The sequence below is a fragment of the Theobroma cacao genome, chromosome 3 (genome assembly GCF_000208745.1).
Source record: "Theobroma cacao cultivar B97-61/B2 chromosome 3, Criollo_cocoa_genome_V2, whole genome shotgun sequence".
NCBI lineage: Eukaryota > Viridiplantae > Streptophyta > Magnoliopsida > Malvales > Malvaceae > Theobroma > Theobroma cacao.
The window spans coordinates 21993917-22005341 of NC_030852.1; positions in this window are offsets into that span (position 1 = coordinate 21993917).

Consider the following 11425-nt stretch of genomic DNA (forward strand, 5'->3'; position numbering starts at 1 on the left):
AGGTCGAGGGGCTTCCTCATATTCATCATTCGGTAGGTTTACCATGTCACTCGATGATAGTATCCACGCCCAGAGTCACTCTGCTAATGGTCAAGGTTCTCACATGTGTGCATGTATACTTGATGTGAATTGCTAAGATTTATTTTGCAAACAATATATGTATATTTTGGTTGATGATGCCATTAGGGATATATATTTGGGTTTCATGAATCATTTTCGAGGAAATTATCATTAGAAGTTATGAATTATAGATCTTAAAAAAATGTGGCTGATGGATGGATTAATGAATAGGCTTACATAGAGAGGCTTGCTTGGGCCTGATGGGCTATGCTTATTGGGCCCATGCACTTGTCATGGCCCGAGATTTGGGCTGTGACAGACTTGGTATCAGAGACTTAGGTTTAGCCGAGTCCTAAGAATTCTCATGTTAGTTAGTAGAGTTGTCGGAGTCAATGTAGAATCTTGTTTATGGTTTGTGGCTGCAGCACAAGTCATAGGCAAGAGGCTATATAAACTCATATTCCTAGTAACCTACCTTTTTGCTAATGTTATATAAAGGTCATAAGTAGTGCCGTTGTCCGGGTTTGAGATGCCACCCGAGACGCGAGCAATTGTTAGAAAGATTTTAAAGCGAACGCTCTTAATGAAATGGTTACCAATAAATGTGATGGACTTTTGAGTGGTAACCCTAGTTTTAAGCAAGGTACAAGTGCCGTTTGAATTGATAGTGTTTAATATGAATTTTCATTTATCGTGGCATGTGGTTTATGTCATGATTTCAACTAAAACAAAAAAATATGTGTGAGTCGTTTAATTGTTTCTTATACAGTACAATCGGTGGTAAGAATGGAGGCACATGGTGCCATGATATTATAAAATGACAATTTGATATAAATATAGACCATTAGAGGTAAACTATGGAACTTGGGAAAGATGAATTCTTGATTTGATAGGATTGTGAGTATAAAGCGTGAAAAAGATGAACTATTTTCATGGTCTTTTGTATTGAAAGTCAACACACTATTTAAGTTACAAGACAAGAAAGATAATTAGTTACGGATAATAAGAATTGTGGGATGCCATAAATAGTGAATAATTATATGAATGGTGTTATATATATATTGTGAATTCATTATACGATATGGAAAGGATGTCCTAAGGTGGGACTTATTGATTGATGATGAGTGCTAAAGGATAATATAAGTTTGAAATATTGGCTTGGTTTAGTGTATGTGATAAGCAAAAGAGAATATAAATGGTTATGAAAATTGCGATATAGGCCTAGAGGAAAACCAAATGGTTGAGGATGACCAATGTGGTAACTTTAAATGTAGACAAATGGCTTTGATAAAGAAGTTTCTAGTAGCCACAGAGTCGCGACGCTGACTGCCCAGTGCTACAGCATTAAGAACACCTCATGGCTAGAAAGCACAAGCAAATTGTGAGTGGTATGAAGATGAAACTCCCAAGCTGAATTGTGGTCATTGGTTTTGATGTTGAGCCTTGTTATTTGGAGTTTTAAGTGCGTTGGAAAAGTGTTTATATGAGTGAATTGAAAAGTTTTTTTATTGCCTTATATATTGGCATGTAGGTAAAAGAGAAGTCAGAGAGTTCCTAAGATGGCTACACCGAGATAAATTGCCATGTGAAGTATTAAGGAAAACATTATGATGAATAAAGTTGAATCCTAAGAAATAAGGGAGACAAGAAATTAAGCCTTGTTAAAGGTTAAGAAAAGAGTGAATGAAAAGTAAGATAAATGATGGGAAAAGTGTGGATGTTGTTATGACGAGTATAAGGAACTTAAGGATAATAGATGCAAGTATACTAAATTAATTTTGTATGGTCCGAACTAAGGACAAAGACACCTTGAGAGATTTGAAAATGATGTTCATTGGGACCAATAAGCTAAAATGCTATTAAGCATATATTAAATTGTTAAGGTTATGAGTGACTTTGAAGATAAGCCTTTGATTGTTTCAATCCCTAATGAAATTGTATTAAAGGAAATGTTTAAGTGTTTTGGAAGTGTATGGAAAAGCATAAGAGAATATACTAGCTTAACTTGTTGTAAGAGGACGAAATGGGATGGCCATAAGTGGCTCATGAGCAACCAAGCAATGTATAGGTAAATGTGCAAGGGAGCTATGATTGGTAGATAAGGGTAGAACTCTAGTAATGAAATTGTATTCATAACTTTAGTCATTGAGCCATAAGTTATGGGCTTGTATCCACCTTGTGAGCACCCTGGTGAGATAAATTCAAGAGATTTTTTTTACAATGAGAAAACATTAAAGCTCAAAGAGCAAATGACTATATAGTCAAGTTAGGGCTCGTGACTGATATGTCACATAAGTATAAAGATAAGTTGCAAATATGAGGATGTCTGGAAATGTTGGTTTAAGGTAATGATTATCTTGCCATTAAGTCCTCCCATCATATTTTAATTGTAATTTTCTCCTATTTTTCTTCCTTAACACTTACACAAATAAAATATCAAAGTTATACTTCTCCAACTCGTCTCTATAATATTTAAATATATACTTACTCTTTCTTGGTTTACTTAATGGAGGCATGCGAGCCCCATCAACGTCGTTTTTCCTTCAAAGTTCTTTCTTACCTCTTCTACCCCACTTAGATTAGCCATATAATCCTCTTTCATGACTAATTTCAACAGCAGATAAAATATTAATATTTAAATATTTTTTATTCATAAAATATTATTTTATTCTAATATATTTCTTTCACTTTTCACCGTTCTTTAGCACTTAAATTAACGTCAATTGACCTTTTGTCTTGTCGATAAGGTCATATTGATTTCTATACGAGGGTACAGAGTGTTACATTATCACCGATTTCATTTGATTCATCATCATGATTCATCTCCGCATCTGAAAACAGATCACCATCCTCCAGCAAGCCATCATTCCTTGTTTACATTAACACCTCCTTGAAAGAGGGGTTATCGTACACTAACATCGTCTCATTAGTAATTTGTGGAGTAGCAATCTCTTCTTGTGTCCTAACTTTCTTCTTTGATCTATCATCCAGAAGGGATGGTTTAGGGTTTTTCCTTAGAGAGTCTTCAATCGCTATTTGACTTTTAAATATGAGATTTTAATTAAAGGGTTCAATTAACCTATTTTATTAGATCATATTATAGACTAAAATTTTATCTCTTTATCAAGGTCCACTTAATTTAGTTTGATTTTAATAAAAATTTAAAATAAATTTTTAAATAATTAGGAAAAAAAATTAAAAATTGCACATTTTTATGAGTTCAAATCTCACAATTTGTAAATATTTAGTTTACAATTGTATATAATAATTCACAACTTGTAAATATTTAGTTTACAATTGCATATAATAATTTAGAATTGATTTAAATTTTGATCTTTCAATTCAGAACGAGTGAGTAAGTAATTGGAATCATGAACTATCTTAAAAGTGTCAATTGAAAAAATTTTGAATAATGAACAACCAGATAAATCATAGTCATTTTAAAATCGATCCAAATAAATCATTTTAAAATCGATCCAAATCTAATCTATCGGGGACATTGGACCATTGCTTACCTTGTAGCCATATATGTCTCTACACATGCACATAACTAAACAAATTTGCTGAATATTGATAATAACATCCTCTTTGTGCATGCTTTGTGAATTAATTTGTCTTAATCTCAAATAGTATAACCTTTTTAACGAAGGTATTGATATTCGAGACTTGGAAATTTTTTTAGTAATTTTTATACTGTGAAGGTCTATATTTGTTTAAGATTTAAACTACACAAAAATAATAATTATCTCTCTATTTGCGAATCTATAAATTTAATTCAAGTAGTCTATAATGGGTGCTGGGGTTTTAGGTAAATATCTAGATTCAAGACATATTTATTAAGTGATGGCTACATTTATTTTTCTCAAATAATTAATAAGACGCACTTTTCCCTATTATTTAAAGGAAAGGTTTCTAACAATATTCCTCCTTACCATTTTCAACTAATTATATTACTAAAAAAACAAGGTGTAAAATTTGAATGTTAATTCACAAAACAATTTTAAAAAATAAAACCAATATAATAGTATGAAAGGGATGTTGCAATGGATGCAATAAGTTCTTTTTGTGTATTAGATAAGCACTGGTATCTTGCTTTTCAAAAAAAAGATAAACACTGGTATCTTCATGTCGGGATGAAATTGATCTACAACTCATTCAAGGACAATGCAAGACAAACAGTAATCTTTATCCGGATAAAGCTGTCCATTCTCAACATATGAGATAAAGATATTGAGGTTGAATGTATACATCAGTTATTTATAACCCATGCTGTGAGGGAAAAAGGTATAGATATTTTTAGATTTTGGATCAAGATATGGGGAGGCAGCTTAGTATAGCCCACAGGTTTTGGAATTTTCTGCGTTCTCTAGAAATGGTACCCATTGTTTTGGAACTCCAGTTTTCTAAACCCAAGGCTAAGGCAGTTTCATGTCAACTTGTCTAGAACAGGCGCATGGACCTTCATGCTATACGACAAAGACCTTTTTTTTCTTGTTTTTTGGGTTCATATTGGAGTATAATATTGAAGAAATGGCCACATTGGTTATGGGACCCTAAACAATTTTTCTTTTGCATATGCAAAACACACTTCTTTCAAGTTGTGAGGATAAAATTATTGGATATGATCTTTTGACTAATTTGTTGTCTTTTCATTGATGACTAATTTGTCTCAATTATGATTTGATGAGTCACTACTCAAATTAATACTAATAGATACGATTATTTTTGTGATCATTTTACAAGTATTCCTTCTTCTTTTATTTTATTTTATTTTGTAGAATTTACCAGTATTCCATTTGAGTGCACGGATAGTATTTTAAAATTTCATATTTCTTTTATGAATAGCAAATATTTCACCCTTATTCTGACTTCTCGAAGAGTAATTTTTGGGTATATATATACTCATAATTAACTCAATAAAGTCTTATTAAGTAGTATATATGTTGGGACAAATTAGATTTTTTTTTTTTATTGAGTTGTGCTTGAAATGACTATAAGATAAGATTTCTCGACATGAGCATGCACCTACCTTTTTTTTTTAAGATTACTTCATTAATGTGGATTTAGCAGCACATCAACATTATTAATAGAGATACATATACCTGTCATTAAATTAAATGTTTAAATAAAAAATCTTCACGGTTTATTAGCTTAATATTGTGGATGCAATATTAATTATCTTTTATTTTAAATTGGACTAATTAGTATTATGTATAAAATTATATTTTGTTCTCCACTTATTCTTTACAGCAAACTTGGATACCCAAATTACCCCTCCTACCCCCGAAAAATTAAAAAAAAAACTTAAAATAGTAGTTGCACTAAAATTGATGTGAGGCTGACTGTTATTTGGAGCATGGGGAGGAAACGATAAGAAGTGGGGCAATGATAAGGGCACAATGAGGGACATTGATCCTCCTCATTCGTGTTTCGCCAATATATTTTCCAAAGACTAATAAACAACTTGAAACCAGACAGGGCAATCATATAATCTTCCTCATTAAATGAGATTCCTTATCAATTTCTTGTTTCTAATGAATTCATGTTTCACATTATAGACACATTATTTGTCTATTTAGAATTGATGGAAGGGATTCAAACTTTATTCTTTAAGTAAAGAGAATATTCAGCAGCTACATACACAATAATAATAATAATAATAATAATAATAATAATATTATTATTATTATTATTATTATTAAAATTTAATTTTTGTAAATTTTTTGGTTAAATTATGAAATTAATCTCTATATTTCATCAAAATAGTGAATTTAGTCTCAGTCTAATAATTGATAGAAATTGAGTCCCTATACTTTTTAAAATTAACCATATAAGTCTAATCATTAATAGTATTAAAATCTTTTTGTTATTTATGTTGATATGATATTTTTTTTATTGATGTGACATTGAATATGATAGAGTATATGTGCCATTGTTAATCAATTTCACAACATTCTTTTCATTGTTATAAATTATGGAACACAAAAATTTAATTCTTTTCTATCTCACAATACCTTTTTCCTAAATCCCAGAAATCTATTTGTATTTTTAATATGTTTCTTTTTCAATCGCATTTAAAACCATTATTAACTCATATTGGATAATTTCATGTCTATAGTTATAAATTGCATGTTAGTGCTTGATCACATTATATCAGCAGTATTATTACATAATTCATGAAATGTCACTTAATCATTGTCATATTATTAAATTCAATGTCACATTAGTAAAAGAATACCATATTAACATAATTAAATGTCATATTAGCTTAAATAATAGAATATTTTCAACACATTCGACTGATATTGTCAATTTTGAAAAATATAAGGATTTAATTTTTACAAATTATTGTATAGAGATTAAATCCACCACTTTGATAGAGTATATGGACTAATTATATCATTTGACTTTTTTTTTTTAATTTTTGGTATTAATAATTATGAAACATAATTTTGTTATAAAATTAAAATTAAATTTTTTTTCTTAAAAATTGACAACAATTTAAAAAGGGAATATTGAACAATCATAAATTTTGGGCTTAATGTTAATGTAAGATCTGCTTGGGCAGTGCAAATTATTTTAGAACCATTGTATCCACAATCAATAATTAAAAATTAAATATTAAGTTGTAATATTTGTTTCTATAAAACATGATTTTTCCCATTCTTTTCAATGCTTTTAAAAAAGGAAAAAATTTTGTAGATGTTATTATTGTTTAAAATATCCATATCTAATTGGAAAAGATCTGGAATATAGATAACATATTTGGCCCACAGGTTGTGCAGATTTTTGAGACCTTTGGAAACGGCATCCATTGGTTTTGGAAACTGACTGAGAAAACCAAGGGAAATGAAATGGAAAAAAAAAATGGAATAAGGTCACATTGCAACGCTGCTTGATTTTATATTATCTCCTCTATTCATGGTCGCGTGAATTCAATGCAGATCAGTGTTTTAAATATTGGATCGGATCGATTCAATCAGAAATATATAATAAGTTTGGAAATATTAAAAAAAAAACAGAGAAAATACAATGAAAAATGTATTTTCATATTCATTAGAATGATTGATGAGTAAAAATTGAATTTTCACTCCTGACCATATTTCGGCGCTTTTAAGCTTCTGTCACTGGGTTAAAGTTTCTATAAGAAGGTACTCTTTGAATAATGTTGATTTGAAAGTGTAATACAAGAGAAATTAAAATAGCCTCTGGTAAATTTAATACATAAATATTGTAAGATATAACAAGCTATTTGGTAATATTTTAATTTTTTATAAATAAAAAATTAAATGCTCAATTTTATTAATCCAAAAGTATAGCTTTTAAAGAAAATAAAATAAAATAAATACTTTTTAATAAATTAAAAATAAAAATAAATAAAATCACAAGAAGAAATCGAATTAAATAAAAGAAAGGAACGTGAAAAATATATTTTTCTTTATAATTTTATGAATTATTGAAGGGTAAAGTGAAATCTCTATGGGCTTTTTATAATTTTATGAATTATATTTTTCTTTATAATTTTATGAATTATTGATGATCTGGCTCTGAAATGCCCCATACTTTGATATGATGATAAATAAAGTTGGTCGGATGCGAATTGAGGCATAATAAGGAACTTTGGGAATCAAAGAAGCAAGATAAAATTTTTAGAATAAAATAATATTAAAATATTAATATTTAGTCGGATGTCGAATCAGTCATGAAGAAGGATCATATGGTTGATCCAAGTGGGGGAGAAGATGTCAAGCCTGACTCTATAAAATACTTGTCATGACATACATGTGATGGATAGCATGTTTGCATGCTAGGAAAGTCCCGAAAAATCGACAAAAGTCGATATTGTACCTAGAGGTACAACAAAGTTGATTTAAGCCTCGAATTAGATCAAATAGAGAATTTAAGATGAAATTAAGAATATTAAAGTCCCAGAATGGTTTTATATGGTGATTTGGAGTTCGAGGATCAATTTGGAGTCAAATCGAAATTTTTACTATCCAGGGGTAAAATAGTCATTTGCCACTTGGGGACAAAATGAAAATTTTTAGAAAAGATTTTTGGCCCCATTTGACTTATTGGAGTATGATTTGAGGTTAAGGAGTGAAAAAAATTTATTCTTGCTATTTTTCAGAGCATAGGGGTAAAATAGTAATTTTACCACCCTAGGGGTAAAATGGTAATTTTGCCACCCTATGGGCAAAATAGTAATTTTCCACCACCAGGACATTTGTCCAGCACATGGTCTTCCCTTATCCTCATTTTGACCATTGACTAATCATGTGGTGGAGATAAAAAGATTTAAAATTTTTAAAGTTTTAAAAATGGATCAATGGAAACATGCCACGTGTCAAGCAAGAATGCTTTATTATTTTCCATAAAAATCAGCCCATATTTATCCCATTTTCTCTTCATGTGGCCGGCCATAGTAAGAACAAGAGAGGAAAGGAAAAAAACACAAACCTAGGTGGGAAAATTGAAGGAAAAGTGTGGGATTTCAAAGGATCAAGCAATCAAAGGAAAAATTTCTTGATTTTGACTTGTGATCTACCTTTCCCATGCATTTCTCCTTATTTTCCATGGTTCAATTTCATGTTTTCATGGTGAATTCATGGCTGCCCAAATGGGTATGGAGAGAGAGTGAAATTAGATTGATTTGATTTTAAGTTATGATAGTGTTTTTAGTTAGTTTAGCATATTTAGAAACAAAACAACAAGAAAAGAATTCATTTTCCCCCATCACCATTATTGGCCGAATTTTCTAGGGAGGATATTGTGGCTGAAATTGATGATATTTCATGATATTTTGGTGATATTTGATGTTTGGTGAGGCTAGAAATTAAATGGGAAATTTTGGTGTGAAAATATGAATTTTTACCTAATGTATAGACATGTGTGATTATTGACCCGAGACTGATAAATTGAATCCCATTCACAGTCATTGAGGTAATTTAGGTATAATTGGAGTGTAAAAAGTGAGAAGAATTGATTTGGAATTAAATTGGAGATTTTAGCTGATTAGGTCGATTATAGTGTGACTTAGGTCGAATATCACATTTAAGTGATTAATCAGACATTTTGCATCCCATCGCATACATTCATTTAGATTTAGAGAACCTGAAATAGTTTATGATAAATTGACACAATTTATTGAAATTCGTGTCACGTATGATGTATAGGTGGTGAGCCCTCTAACAAGGGTAAAGAGATTGTGCCCGAAGACCTAGAATAGGAGTATATCGAACACCTAATACTGTGAGTAACCTTACCATCATTTTTATTATCTAAAGTATGTTTTTAATCAGTTTTGGTGAAATTTTATGAAAATGAGTTTAAATGGTAAATCTTGAGTCTTACAAACAAAATGTGTCTACATGAAGAGATTTCATAAATTGTCTCGAAATTGAATGATGATTTTGAAAAATAAAGTAATTGGAGACCACTTGTTATGAATTAAATTTATGATTTGAATCGAATGGCTTATGACAATGTTTGCATGAATGACTAAATTAGTATTTGTGTTGAAATGTATGAAATGTGTATTTAGCCTTGAAAGGCTGTGAATTACAATAATTGTCATATCATGTTATTAAACTTTATTGTATGGTGGATTATATATATTAATTAATCACTGTGGTAGGGGGTTTCTGTGGACCAGCCTTTTTGAGGGGCACGGTAAACCCCATTATATTCTTACCTCGAACAGAGAGGCAAGTAGGATATCTCCTGGGGTAAAGCTTAGGGTTCACTTCACGCTAAACCACCACGTGAAGGGGAACTCAGCCAACGCCAAGGAACAGTTGTGTTTTCTCAAACTAAAAATATGTTTTACGTGTATACGAAATTTTTAACAGCCTTGACGAACTCGAGTGTACGCCTCTGATCAAGGTGTCATCTAGTGTATTTGATGGCATGAGCCAACTGTTTATGAAAGTCATAAGCCCTAATGAGAAATTAAATGAAATAGAACTGTTTGCATGGGTTAGGATGAATTTTCAAATTGTAAAATACTTAAAATGATGGGATATTTTAATTGTCTCATTTTACTCGGCTTTAGCTTATTTAAATGGTGTTTGTTGACTCACTGAGATTTTATAATCTCACCACCCTCCTTTCCATCCATTTCAGGCTAAGAGTAGGCTGTAAATAGCTGATTCCATTGAGGGCTTCTATTGGATTAGCGTCCTCCACACAGTAGGTTCACAGTTTCTTTAATTCTGGTTAATGTGGGCCCGCTTGATATTGTAAATTTAATAGTTTATTGTGCTACAGTATGAATGAATTTATTTTGTTTTTACGTTACAAAAGTATTTACGCATAACTCCAAAATTTCTGTTTATAAGAGAATAAAATATTTTATTGAATATTTGTTTTATCTTCTTATTATATTCAAATAATTATAATTTCATTTTGAATAAAGGTTTTAGATGCCTAAACTTATTTTTAATAGTGAATTATGCGATTGGTACTTGTTTACTACATTTTTAACTGGTTTCGAAATTTTCAATAGAAAATGACCAAAATGCCTTTGTGAGACAAAAATTTTTATTTTATTAGTTTTAAGTTGGAAATAACTCAAAATCTTTTAGAACATAAAATTTGGCAATGGTTACTCACTGGGAGAAATGAGAAACTGATATTAAGTCTTGCGGGGTTTCGGTTGGCATTTCGGGAGATGAGTGCTCATCGAGCCACCGCGGCGGTTGTCACGGACTCGAGGGGAGGTTCGGGTCGTGACAGGCTCTCTCTAGTTAATTCATTCATATAGTGTTTTTGATCTAGTTCGATAGGACCAACAGAAATCCACTAATTCAACAATACCATGTTTACTTCCAATTGCATTCGTCCTACATTGAAATTGATTTAAGCCAACTAATCTAAATAAGATATTTTACTTTTATTTTTACAATAAAAAGGTTTTTTATAAGCTGGATTTTTTTAGTCCAATTAGTAGACCTGACAAGTGTTAACGTGTCGTAAATATATCAGACACGATTAGATACAAAACACGTTAAGATTAAACACGAACACGACACATTTAATATTCATGTCTTAAATTTAAAACACGTAAACGTATACGTTTAATACACGTGTAACATGACACGACACGATTAACACGTTTATTAAACGTGTCAATATATGACACGACATGATTAATAACTCGTTTAACACGATTAAATAAAAATATTTATAATTAAATATAATTTTATTATTTAAATTTAAAATCTATAATTATAAAAATAATTATAACAAAAATAAAAATAATAATAATATCAATAATCACTAAAAGTTAAAAATTAGGATTAAGCATATATAATTACATTATACCCTTTATAAAATTAAAAAAACTTATTAAAATAAATATTTA